Here is a 13,850-nt window from a genome sequence, read left to right as displayed (position 1 = left end):
GAGTAGTGAAAGACCAGGCAGAAGAGCGGGGCAGCCACAGACACGTGACATGGTCAAGCTGGGTCACATGCCCCTCCATGTCCTGAGCTCAGTGGTCAGAGGAGGAGTGTCAGAGAGCCGGCAGAGCCAGGGAAGCGTGGGGCGTGGCTTCAAAAATAAAGAGACAGGTGTAGAATTGAAAATGAATGTCTATGAGAAAGTTTATTATTTATCTTTGGGCTACACATTACAGACTGTTAGTTATAAAGTGGCCAACCCCTTTAAGGATCAACCGTTTCTGTGTTACTTGACATTTACCCCTTTGTGGAAATCAGACAACTCTGCACTTCGTGGCATCTTACATGCGGCTAATAACAACGTTGTTTCCTACACAATATTTAACGGCAGAAGGTGTGACACCGCAGATATCTTCATTTGCATGGTTGTCCAAATACTTATTGATAGACAGTGTATTATATGCCCTCCATAAATCACCCCATTTTCAAACTGCACCCCTCAAATAATTATTTATTTATTTATTTTTATTTTTTTTTTAACCTTTTAAGCATTTGACAGATATTAAAACAATTTGGAGGTGAAATTTAGACATTTCATTTTTTTCACTAATACATTCATTTAGACCTAAAATTAATACATTCACAAAGTGTCAAAGGAGAAAATGTATCTCACAATTTGTTATATAACTTCTCCTGAGCTCAGAAATACTATAAAATAGAAATTGATTTGTGCACCCAATATACCTTTCTCATCTCCTGTCCTATACCTGTTGTAAGCAAGGTGTATACTTGCTATACAGTACGCTTGTGTGTGTATATATATATATATATATATATATATATATATATATATATATATATATATATATATATATATATGTATACACATAGGTGGGAGCAGCAAAGTCATGTCGATTAACACTCTGGCACACGTGGCTGACCTCATGTTGGGCTGCTTTTCCAATGACAAACGCATTGTACACATCATGGAGAGCAACCAATACTGGATTTTTGCAATCCTCGACCCCCGATATAAAAATAACATCTCATCTTTCATTCCGGTAGAGGGGAGGACCAATCGCATAAATGATTGCCACAAGCAACTGGTGCAGAATATGATGGAAATGTTTCCGTCAACCCTCGCTGGCAGAAGAGGAGATTTCCTCCAAGAGGCTAACAACTGCCATCCTGTCCACACCCACCAGGAGAACACTCTTCAAGGTGTGGGACACATTAATGGCACTCCCTCGCCAAACTACCACCACTGAGGGGCCTATTGTCACCAGGAGGCAAAGCTATAGGGGAATGTTTTGTGAGTACCTGGCCGACCACAGCCCTGTCCTCTCCGATCCCTCTGCACCCTACACGTATTAGGTGTCGAAGTTGGACCTGTAGCTGGAACTGGCGCTTTACGCCTTGGAGGTGCTTCCCTGCTGCCAGCGTGCTATCTGAAAGGGTCTTCAGCGCAGCCGGTGACATCATCACCGATAAGCGCAGCCGTCTGTCAGCTGACAGTGCTGACCGGCTGATGCTGATCAAAATTAACAGCCAATGGATTGACCCAGGATTTGCATCTCCACCAGTGTAAAGCACCCCAACATGAAGTTAAAACCACCCCATTAAGGCTCACCTCAAGGGCCTAATATTATGCTCCGACAAGGCTCTATTCATCCATAGAGCATAATATTATGCTCCTACAATCCTCAATTCACCTTAAAAGCCTAATACTCTGCTACTACAAGGCTCAATTCACCTTAAGGGCCTCAATCTCTGCTGGTACAAGGCTCAACTCGCCTCAAGGGCCTCAATCTCTGCTGGTACAAGGCTCAACTCACCTCAAGGGCCTCAATCTCTGCTGGTACAAGGCTCAACTCACCTCAAGAGCCTCAATCTCTGCTACTACAAGGCTCAACTCACCTCAAGGGCCTCAATATCTGCTACTACAAGGCTCAACTCACCTCAAGGGCCTCAATCTCTGCTACTACAAGGCTCAACTCACCTCAAGGGCCTCAATATCTGCTACTACAAGGCTCAACTCACCTCAAGGGCCTCAATCTCTGCTGGTACAAGGCTCAACTCACCTCAAGAGCCTCAATCTCTGCTACTACAAGGCTCAACTCACCTCAAGGGCCTCAATATCTGCTACTACAAGGCTCAACTCACCTCAAGGGCCTCAATCTCTGCTGGTACAAGGCTCAACTCACCTCAAGAGCCTCAATCTCTGCTACTACAAGGCTCAACTCACCTCAAGGGCCTCAATATCTGCTACTACAAGGCTCAACTCACCTCAAGGGCCTCAATCTCTGCTACTACAAGGCTCAACTCACCTCAAGGGCCTCAATCTCTGCTACTACAAGGCTCAACTCACCCCAAGGGCCTGAAGCTAAGTTTGGGAAGGCTCACCCCAAGGGCCTGAAAAGTAATTTTTGCATGTCTCAGCTTAAGGACCTCTAACTTAATTTGGAAGGGATCACCTCAAGGGCCACAAAAGTAATTTTTGGAGGTCTTACCAGATCACACACACATACAGTACATACGCAATGACAGTTAAGGGTGGGTACTGTTTGATTTCTCCTTTGCCTATGCCATCTGTGGTTGTCATGGCCAACGTGATTTAAATGAGTGCATGCTAATGTTTCTTTAGCTTAAAATGTGTCTTTCTTTCTGTCCATACTAATGTAGGGGAAAGGTTTCCAAGTATTTTTCACTTTCCATATAGATTATATTGAATTTGGAGTGTCTAGTTTATAGGCTGTGATAGTGGCGTAATACTGGGACTTGGGCATGCTAGATGCACCCAGACATGCTTCCCCTGTTGTCCCAGTTGCATTCCAGAGATGTTGGCATCATTTCCTGAGGTGTCATTGTGGACTTGGTGACTCCAATTGGTCAAATTTTAATTTCTCTGAAAACAGCATTTTTTTCCCCATAGACTATAATGGGATTCAATATTTGATCGATTAGTCAAATATTGAGGTCTACTCGAATCGAATTTCGAATTTTTGAATATTTCACTACTCACTCATCTCTAATTGGGACATGAAAATGAAAAATTACTTTTTTTTTCCAATAAACCATCAATTTAGCCCCACATTTTCATTTTCATAAGAGAATAAAAGAGAAAAAGCTCCCTAAAGCTCATTACACAATTTCTCGTGAACATGGCAATACCCCATATGTGTAATCTACTGTATGGGGACATGGTGGGGCTCAGAATGGGACAAGTGCGATTTGGCTATTGGAGAACAGATTTGGCTGTAACAGTTTTCAGGGGCAATGTAGCATTTGCAGGGCCCCTAAGGTACCAATACAATAGTAACCCCTAAAAAATGAACCCATTTTAAAAACTACACCCCTCAATACATTTCTCAAGAGGTATTATTATTTTGAGCCCAAGAGTGTTTTCCAAAAATTAATGTACAAAGTGAAAATTGAAACTTTTATAGAAATATGCCCTTTCAGTACCCAATATATTGTGCCCACTTTGTGTCATCAGAGATATCCACTCCTAAAACTATTAAAAGTATGAAAAATTTATATATGTGGGTGTAAACTGCTGCTTGGGCACACAGCAGGGCTCAGAGGGGAAGGAGTTCTACACTTTTTAGCTTTTGGGGTACAGATTTAGGGGCCATTCACACGGTGTAACGCGGCACTCATTTTGTGCTTATTTTGGCGCTGAGCGCGGCGTTACAGGTACGTATACGCCGTGTTTACGGGCGCATGTACGCGGCGTAAACGCGACCGTAAATAGCACGGCACAAACGCGGTGTATATGCTCCCGTAACGCGGCACTCGGCGCCAAAATAAACACAAAATGCAAAATGAGCGCCGCGTTACACCGTGTGAATGGCCCCTCAGAGGGACTTTCTGGACGCCATGTTGTTTTTGCAAGGCCCTTGAGATGCCAATAAGTTGTAATGCCCCAAAAAGTGACCCTATTGTGTAAGGGCAATTTTAGGGTCTCTGCAAATGTGGCATGGCATCTGAAAACCAACAATCTAAATCTGCGGTACAAATGCACATATCGCTCCTTTCCTTTTGCACCCTGCTGTGTGCCCAAACTGCGGTTTATGCCACATGTATGACACTGGTGTACCCAGGATAACATACTTAATGTGATATCTGGTATAAACTGCTGTTTGGGCACAGCCAGACACAGACAGGAAGGCGCGCTATTTTGGTTTTTGTAGTGCAGTTTGGTTTCAGGACACCATGCCACTTATGCAGAGCCATTGAATTGCCATTATAGCGGAATCCGCAGACATATGACCCCATTTTTGAAACTACAACCCTCATGGGATTTATCAAGTGGCATAGCGAGTATTTTTAACCTTTGAGTGTTGCATTAATTTAATTTCCAGAAATGAATGCAAAACTAATAATGAAAAGTGATAGAATTTTATTTTTCCATAGATATGCCTTTTCAGTGCCCGATATGTTGTGCCCAGCTTGTGTCAGCAGAGACACACACTCCAAGCGGGTACATCTCTGATTCATCTGATACAAATTGGACACAATATATTGAAATACACACAATGCACTGAAATTACGTATCTCTGGAAAAAATATCATTTTTACCTTTCATCAGCTACTTATTCATTTCTGAAAATTACATTATAGCAACCCTTGAGGATTAAAAATGCTCAGTGTACCCCTGGATAAAATCCTTCAGAGGTTTAGTTCGCAAAATGCAGTCATGTCAGTGGATTCCACTTTACTAGCCTGTCAGGAGCTCTGCAAAAGAGCAATGGCGTCCAAAAACCAAATAACGCCCTATCCCTTCTGTGCTTAGCTGTGCCCAAACAGCAATTTATACTCATATACTCGTATGACATTAAAGGGGTTATCTGGGTTAAACTGAAATTCTTCCCATATACCAAAACCCCTCCCCCCATCTAACTTCTAATTTACTTGTATTTTAACCACTTCCGGACCGCCCATAGACTATAAACGTCCGGGAAGTGGTTGCCTTGTTCTGACAGGACGTACCGGTATGTCCAATCAGAACACAGCAGCTGCACAAGATAGTGCAGCTGCTTTCACTGGGAGCCGGCTGTAACTTTAGCCGGAGCTCCCAGAGAGATGGCAGGGAAGGTTTATTCCCATCTCTGCCTTCTCGATCGCTGTGTATACAGAGCTCAATGAGCGGTGTATATAAGGCTATGGGCGCTGCCATGATGGGGCCGCCCTCTGACCCAGTGGTCACATGATCCACCGGGCTCAGTGCATTACATGAGCTGCTGGGTCCTACAGGCAGGGCCGCCATCAGGAATTTTGGGGCCCCAAACAGCCCAAGTGTCTGGGCCCCCCCCCCCCCCCGCCTTTTTCAAACTACTTTATTTTGAGACATGCCAATTATGTATTACCTCCCAACTTTTGAAGAGGAGAAAGAGGGAGAAAATGTGCGGCGCGCTCTGCAAACAAAATTTAGCCCCACCTACTTTTCTGTTGACTCCGCCCATTCTCATTCATTTTTCATGTGCTCCCACACAGTATAATCCTCCCACAGTCACCCGTAAATTATATGCCTCCCCTCCATCTCTCCCCCAGTTTCATATACACCCTTCCTCTGCCCCCAGTTTCATGTCCCCCCCTCCATCTCTGTCCCCAGTTTCATGCTGTTCTCCCCCTTTCAACTGCACACAGTTTCATGTCCCCTGTCTCTGCCCCATTGTCATGCCGTTCCCCCCCTCATCTGCCCCAGTGTCATGCCATTCTCCCCCCTTCATCTTCCTCAGTGTCATGCCATTCTGCCCCAGTGTCATGCCATTTCCCCCCCTTCATTTGCCCCAATGTCATGCCGTTCCCCCCTTCATCTGCCCCAGTGTCGTGCCATTCCCCCCTTCATCTGCCCCAGTGTCATGCCGTTCCCCCTCTTCATCTGCCCCAGTGTCATGCCGTTCTCTCCCCACCCCCTTCATCTGCCCCAGTGTCATGCCATTCTCTCCCCACCCCCTTCATCTGCCCCAGTGTCATGCCATTCTCTCCCCACCCCCTTCATCTGCCCCAGTATCATGCCGTTCTCTCCCCACCCCCTTCATCTGCCCCAGTGTCATGCCATTCCCCCCCTTCATCTGCCCCAGTGTCATGCCGTTCTCTCCCCACCCCCTTCATCTGCCCCAGTGTCATGCCATTCTCTCCCCACCCCCTTCATCTTCCACAGTGTCATGCATTTCCCCCCCTCCCCTTCATTTGCCCCCCCAGTTTCATGGGCCCCTTCATTATGTTCCATCTTAATGTTAAACACAAAACAAACACTTACACTTACCTCTTCCATCGCTCCCCCGACGCTCCTCTCTCTGCTCACTCCACTGACATAATTGTAGGCGCGATGTGATGACGTCATCGCGCCTACACACGCCGAAGCCGGGAAGCAGCATTTAAACAGGAGCTGAGCTGTCACAGCTCCTGCTTTAATTGTGTATGTATTCAGCTCATCGGCGTCCGACGGACACTGATGAGCTGAAATCGGGACCGGCAAGTGCTGGGGCGGGCAAGTGCCGGGGGGCCCCCAGAGGGCGGCCCTGCCTACAGGACCCAGATCAGCTCTGTAAGTGTAAAGAACAGTGTGTTGGAGGCTGGATTCCTAACTAAACAGACTAAACAGACAATTTCCTAACTATACATGTGGCTTGCTCCAGCCACACGGACAAAACTCAGGCAGAATACTGGCAGCAGTTCACTGGAGTCTCACCAGTCTTCACAAGGCATGACAGAACCCAGAACTCTCCCCCAAGAACTGTTCAGGACTGAGGTCTTGTCAACTGTAATAGTAAGTTCACACAGAGTTTTTTGATCAGGGTTTTGAGGTCGTATCCATCTCAAAACCCTGACCAAAAAGATAGCTCCCATTGAAATCAATGGGAGCCACTGAGGTTTTTTTCTGGGGCCCCCTATTGCGTGTCTTGATAGTCTGCTGTAACATACAGCACCTATCACAGCAGGCATTAAATTACACATGGCAATAAGGACGTGCATGGCAGCGGTCGCACTTCGTTCCGTCTCTGCTGTGTATCTAATCCTATCATGTGTAATACAGTCTGCTGAGCTGTGTATCTAACCCTATCATGTGTGGTACTGTATACTGAGCTGTGTATCTAATCCTATCATGCTTAATACAGTCTGCTGAGCTGTGTATCTAACCCTATCATGTGTGATACTGTATACTGAGCTGTGTATCTAATCCTATCATGTGTAATACAGTCTGCTGAGCTGTGTATCTAATCCTATCCTGTGTGATACTGTATACTGAGCTGTGTATCTGTAAGGGGCTTATGGAATAACTGTGTCATTTGTCTGATCTTCTGCTGCCATCTACTGCTGAAAGACTAAATTGCAGGGCAAATCTATTCACAAAAGAACCCCCCCTACAGCTCAGAGAAAGATGGTATGTTCCAGAGAGGAAAAGCGTGTGCATACAGGAAGCTGCAGGCAGAAGGGGGACACATGTCATGCTAGGAGGACCTGCTGCAGGCTGCTTTGCCCATTAAGGACTTTCCTTTGCTGAACAAGGACCCTGAGAGACTTCACTATTCCTGCCTTGTGTCAGCTTGTAAACAGAGGTATGTTGGAGTGTGAGTAGAGTGAGGGGCCATACAGCTCGGTCAAGCATTAAAGCAGCTTTGTGTGCTGGAAGACAAAGCAGGCCCTGCCTGGAAGATAAAGCAGGCCCCTGCCTGGAAGATTAATAAGGTGCACCTTGTTACTGACTTACTTTAAGAGAGGCCTCTCCTAGCCAATGCATACAGGTTCTAACTAAAGACACTAGAGGGGTAACTACCACTATTTGTTGTGCGCACTGTCATATTGAAGTTATATGTTTTGCTTAGCTACTGTATACTTATTTCTTACCTTCTCTCCCGTTCCCATTCCCTTCCCCTCCTTTCTTTATTAAACTGTTATATATTGTTATTCCGTGGCTCTGTGCAGTTACTGCGTATATCATCACCTGCTCCCCATTACATTTCTGGCGTAGTCGGCAGGATACGCAGTCTGTATTGAGGCATGGAAGGACAGGGGAATGCTGTAGATGGGAATGCACTAGTGCAACCAGAAGGGGATGCACCAAGGCAACCAGATGGGGGAATACCAGTGAGACCTTTATCCCTGGGTGCAATGTTGACCCATATACCAAAATTTAAAGGAGATAATATACCGCTGCATGACTGGGCACAGCGTATGAAAGGCATGTTAAGGGTGGCAGGAGTAACTACAGAAAATGAAGGTGAAATATTGCTGATGGCCCTAGAGGGGCATGCTCAAGATACTGTATTGCTGCGTCCTGAGAGTGAAAGGAGGACACTGGAGCAGGTGGTGAAGATTCTTGAGAGAGTGTATGGTGGGAGACCTGAAACAGGTGATTTGCAGGCACAATTGTTTCATAGATTACAATGTGAGGAGGAAGGGTTGCCACAGTATGCCAATGCACTTCAGAGAATTATGAGGCGAATTCTTGCCGCAGAGCCAGAGCTAGCACAAACTCCCGGATATGCCGATCGCACCCTGCGAGATCAATTTCTTAGAGGACTATACAATCCACTGATTAAAAGTGCCCTCCGGGAACGAATCAGAGTAGAGAAAAAACTGACTTTCCAAGAGATATTAGAAGAGGCAGTCTCACGCACGCAGGCTGAAGACCATGACCCACCGAATAGATGGAGTGAGGTCTGGACGCATAGGGTAGTCCCGAGTGAGGGGCCCAGAGAGCCAAGTCGGCTGGAAAAACAAGTAGATCTTCTGCAAGAGACTGTATTAGCCCTTCAAGAGCAGCTGAAGCTTATGCAATTACAAGCCAGAACGCCAATGACTGAAGTGGTAGCAACAAGACCAGCGGCCGCGCAGCCAAACACTCGCATAGCATCAGAGCAAGAAAAGAGAGACCGGTTTGATCAAAGGCGACAGAGACCCGCTAGAGAATATCAGTGTTGGGACTGTAGAAGGTGGGGCCACATGGCAAGTCGCTGCCCTGAGAAGAGGGGACCCCAGGGGACTCCGACGTTAAACTAGAACCTCCCTCCATAGTTGGGCGTATGGCGGGAGGACAAACGGACAGTATGGGAGATAAATGCCCTGAAGATATAGTTGCAAACACTCCAACGATTACGGCTGAATTTGAAGGGAAGAAAGTGAGATGCCTGCTAGATATGGGGTCTCAGGTGACCACGATGCCAGAACAATTCTTCTATCAACACTTTGGACGGACCATGTCCATTGACAAGAGAGCCCATATCAAGCTGATGGCCGCTAACAATCTACCTATTCCAGTAGTGGGAGTCGTGTGGATGGCGGTGCGTGCTTGTGGCCAAGACTTAGGCCAGAAGGGGATTATATTAACGGAAGGACAGTACAACAGGGTGGTGCCAGCCATCATGGGCATGAATATTTTGAAGGAGCTGGATCAACTGCTTTTCAACAAAGAAGGACCTGATTACTGGAAGCAGACCGCTAATGACAGACCCACGCAGAAAGTTTTCCAGCACCTTATCCGCATCAGCGGTTTGAGGAGGAATGGCGGGAATCGATATCCAGTAGGAAAGATCCGCGTACCAAGGCGGACCAAGATAACTTTACCACCAAATCGAGAGACTGTCCTCACGTTACCTGTTGGGGCACACCGGAAGCTAGATGGTATAGAAGTTTTGGTGGAGCCCATATTCCTCGAAGAGGATAGAGTTGATCCATTGGTGGCACGAACTTTAGCCACGGTGAGAGATGGAAGAGTCCCTTTGCAGTGTGTGAATACAAGTGATCAAGCCCTCACGCTCACACCGGGTGTCGTCTTGGGACATGTTTATTTGGCGCCTGAAGAAGTAGCAAGTACTGAGACAATTGAGCTGAAGCCAATAGAGGGAGAAGCCTGGGCCTTGTCCGTATCCTTTGAAGAAAGAGAGGATCCCACTGAACAGTGGAACAGCCGCATTATCCTAGGACAGATGGGAGCAGACCTCACACCCTTTACTCCTGTAGAGGCCAAAACTATAGAAAATTTTATCTGGGAAAATCAGGCCACGTTCTCTCGACACGAGGAGGACTTCGGTTGTACCGACAAAATTCAACATGAGATACCCACTGGGGAGGCTTCCCCCAGCAGAGAGAGATATCGACAGATACCCCCAAAGTACTATCAAGAAGTAAAGGAATTGCTTGCGCAGATGCTGAAGAGTGGGGTGATACGAGAAAGTCAGAGCCCTTGGGCTGCCCCGATTGTGCTGGTTAAGAAAAAGGATGGGTCCACTCGGTTTTGTGTTGATTACCGCAAACTGAACAGTTGTACAATCCGAGATTCTTACCCGCTGCCCCGTATAGAGGAGTCATTGACCGCCTTGGGAAAAGCCCGTTACTTCTCCTCTCTGGACTTGGCCAGTGGGTATTGGCAGGTCCCTGTGGCAGAGAAAGACAAAGCCAAGACTGCATTCATTGTGCCCATGGGGCTCTTTGAATTCAACCGAATGCCGTTTGGACTGAGTAATGCCCCGGGAACCTTTCAGCGCCTTATGGAAAGCTGTCTAGGAGACATGAACTTTGAAGCTACCCTGATATACCTGGATGATATCGTGGTATATTCTGCAAGCTTTACACAACATCTAGACCAGTTAGGCCAAGTGTTCCGACGCCTGCGGGGACATGGGCTTAAACTCAAGCCTAAGAAGTGTCGAATCTTTCAGAGAGAAATCGAATATCTGGGGCACAAAATGTCCGAAGCTGGAATACAACCTTCAGATGACAAAGTGAGAGCAGTGCAACAGTGGCCCACACCGACCACATTGAGGGAAGTTCGTGCATTCCTTGGGCTAGCGGGTCATTACCGCCGCTTTATCAAGCACTTTGCGAAGTTGGCAGAACCCTTGCACGAATTACTCAGAGGGACTGCGAGAGGGCCGAAAACACAAAGGATCAACTGGGGACCTCGACAAGCGGAAGCTATGGACAAAATAAAAGAAGCCTTGACCAGCGCCCCTATCCTCGCATATGCAGACTACAATCTTCCCTTCCGGTTATATACCGACGCAAGCCTTTACGGACTAGGCGCAGTACTGTCACAAGTACAAGAGGGCGTTGAACGTGTAATTGCTTACGGCAGCCGTACGTTACGAGAAACAGAACGTAATCCTGTGAATTACAGCTCTTTTCGCTTGGAACTGCTGGCGTTAGTGTGGGCAATCACTGAAAGGTTTGCCGAGTACCTCGCTGGAGCCCGGATTGAAGTATACACGGACAACAACCCCCTGGCACACATCACCACTGCCAAGTTGGGAGCCATGGAGCAAAGGTGGATAGCACGTTTATCCAAGTATGACTACCATGTACAGTACCGCTCAAAGCATGAGAACCAAAATGCTGATGCGCTCTCTCGAGTCACCTCAGAAGTTCCTGTGGGAGAAATAGATGAACAATTGGAAGAAGATGAAATCTCAGATTTCCGCAAGTTCACCTCAAAGGTTGTAGAGGCTCGGATTTTGGAAATAACAACAGGAACATCTTCACGGCTACTGGGCCAATCCAGGGAAGAATGGATCAAAGTGCAGTCTTCTGACCCAGAGTTAGTCAGGGTGAGGGAATGGGTGACTCAACAGAGGAAACCAAGCAAGAAGGTACGGGAAGAATTATCACACGAGACCCTCCAGATTTTGAGCCAGTGGGAGAAGTTGTCTATGCAAGAGGGGCTGCTGTATCGCAGAGTGTACTTGGCGGCTGAGCTAGAGGAGCGATGGCAGGTGGTGATACCGCAGAAAATGGCATTACCCCTGGCTCAGGAAGCTCATGAGAAGGGGGCCCACTTTGGACCGGATAAGACGTACCAATGGCTGCAAAGGATAGTATACTGTCCCCAACTTCTCCGGACAGTAGAAAAAGCCTGCAAGTTGTGCCGTGCCTGTGAGCTAAGCAAGTCCCTGACACAGAGAGCGCCAACGCAAACCATTGTTACCAAGGAGCCATTGGAAGTGCTTATGATTGACTATCTGAAGATTGGACATTCACATCGGGGCTATCAGTACTGTCTTGTGATGACGGATCATTTCACCAAGTTTGCAGTGGTGACGCCCACCAAAGATCAAACGGCTGCATCAGCTGCGCAAGCCATCAGTGAAAACTTTATCCAAGTGTATGGCTGTCCCAAACGAATACACTCTGATCAAGGGGCCTGCTTTCAGGGCAGTGTCATGAGGGAGCTGCAGAGAATCTATGGCATGCAAAGGTCAAAAACCACTCCGTACCATCCACAAGGAAACGGAGCCTGTGAGAGGTTCAATCGGACTCTATTACAGATGCTACGCACATTAGAAGATGATCGCAAGAGCCACTGGCCCAATTATGTAGCAGAATTGGTGTGGACTTACAATAATCGTGTTCACTCTACCACCGGCTATGCCCCATATGTTTTGTTGTTTGGAAGAACTGGGAGGGGCATCGAGGAATTGAACCTGACTCCCCCTGGGGATAGTGAAAGTCAGAGTGTGGGCTCCTGGATAGACTGCCATCGCAGACGACTGGAGACTGTACATCGCATTGTCACCAAGCGACTACAGGAAAAGAAACACCCGCCACAAAAACCTGCACAAGAGGTTCCGTTCCAACCGGGTGACAAGGTTCTAGTCGCTGAGAAGCGTCCACAACATAAATTGAGTGAGCGCTGGGAAGTAGAGCCCTACATTGTAGTCAGAAGAACCTTCCCCCATGCACCAGTTTATGAAGTGAAAAATGAGCGAGGGGACCGTACTCGCATTCTCCACCGAAATATGCTAAGGCCCTGTTATTCTGAGGCAAGACCGACTGAAAGCGAAGCTGAGAGCACGCCTGCATCTGTATGTGTCCCCACTGAGGGGGGCTTTGAAGATGAAGATGAAGAATGGTGGCAGCCTCCAACCAACCCAGTCGACTGGGAAGCATCACCTGACAGAGATCCAGAAGATGTAAACCTTGAAGACAGCCTCCTTCCTCCATCTAATCCAGATGCAGGTGCCACCCCTGCAGAAGATGATCTGACCTTTGCCACAGCCAGCAATGAGAATGCTGTGACCCCTGATATGGCTCAGACCACGAGAGAAGTGGCCATGGCTCCACGTAGAACTGAGAGGGCCAATGCTGGTATTCCCCCTGAAAGGTATTTGGCAGATGAGTTTGTGTATACTGTTAATAGGGTTGATTATAAAGTACTGATCCCCAAACACCAGGTTGGGAGGCCGAGCAGAAGGTGCTTTCGCATGACCCTATGTAAGGCGTCCAAGGAAAGTATCGACCGGGACGGCCGATGTCAAAGAGGGGGGGCATGTAAGGGGCTTATGGAATAACTGTGTCATTTGTCTGATCTTCTGCTGCCATCTACTGCTGAAAGACTAAATTGCAGGGCAAATCTATTCACAAAAGAACCCCCCCTACAGCTCAGAGAAAGATGGTATGTTCCAGAGAGGAAAAGCGTGTGCATACAGGAAGCTGCAGGCAGAAGGGGGACACATGTCATGCTAGGAGGACCTGCTGCAGGCTGCTTTGCCCATTAAGGACTTTCCTTTGCTGAACAAGGACCCTGAGAGACTTCACTATTCCTGCCTTGTGTCAGCTTGTAAACAGAGGTATGTTGGAGTGTGAGTAGAGTGAGGGGCCATACAGCTCGGTCAAGCATTAAAGCAGCTTTGTGTGCTGGAAGACAAAGCAGGCCCTGCCTGGAAGATAAAGCAGGCCCCTGCCTGGAAGATTAATAAGGTGCACCTTGTTACTGACTTACTTTAAGAGAGGCCTCTCCTAGCCAATGCATACAGGTTCTAACTAAAGACACTAGAGGGGTAACTACCACTATTTGTTGTGCGCACTGTCATATTGAAGTTATATGTTTTGCTTAGCTACTGTATACTTATT

The 13,850-nt window shown here is 47.3% G+C and overlaps 1 protein-coding gene across 3 annotated transcripts in view; it reads left to right on the top strand.

Moving 5' to 3' along the window:
• Window positions 1–13,850, top strand: part of LOC142214296 (NACHT, LRR and PYD domains-containing protein 12-like) — a 398,233-nt gene that overhangs the window by 112,994 nt on the left and 271,389 nt on the right. The window lies entirely within an intron of this gene.

Source organism: Leptodactylus fuscus, chromosome 7, assembly GCF_031893055.1.
Source record: "Leptodactylus fuscus isolate aLepFus1 chromosome 7, aLepFus1.hap2, whole genome shotgun sequence".
Taxonomy (NCBI): Eukaryota; Metazoa; Chordata; class Amphibia; order Anura; family Leptodactylidae; genus Leptodactylus; species Leptodactylus fuscus.
Note: the sequence above shows the minus strand (reverse complement) of the source record. Positions and strands in the feature narration are given on the sequence as shown.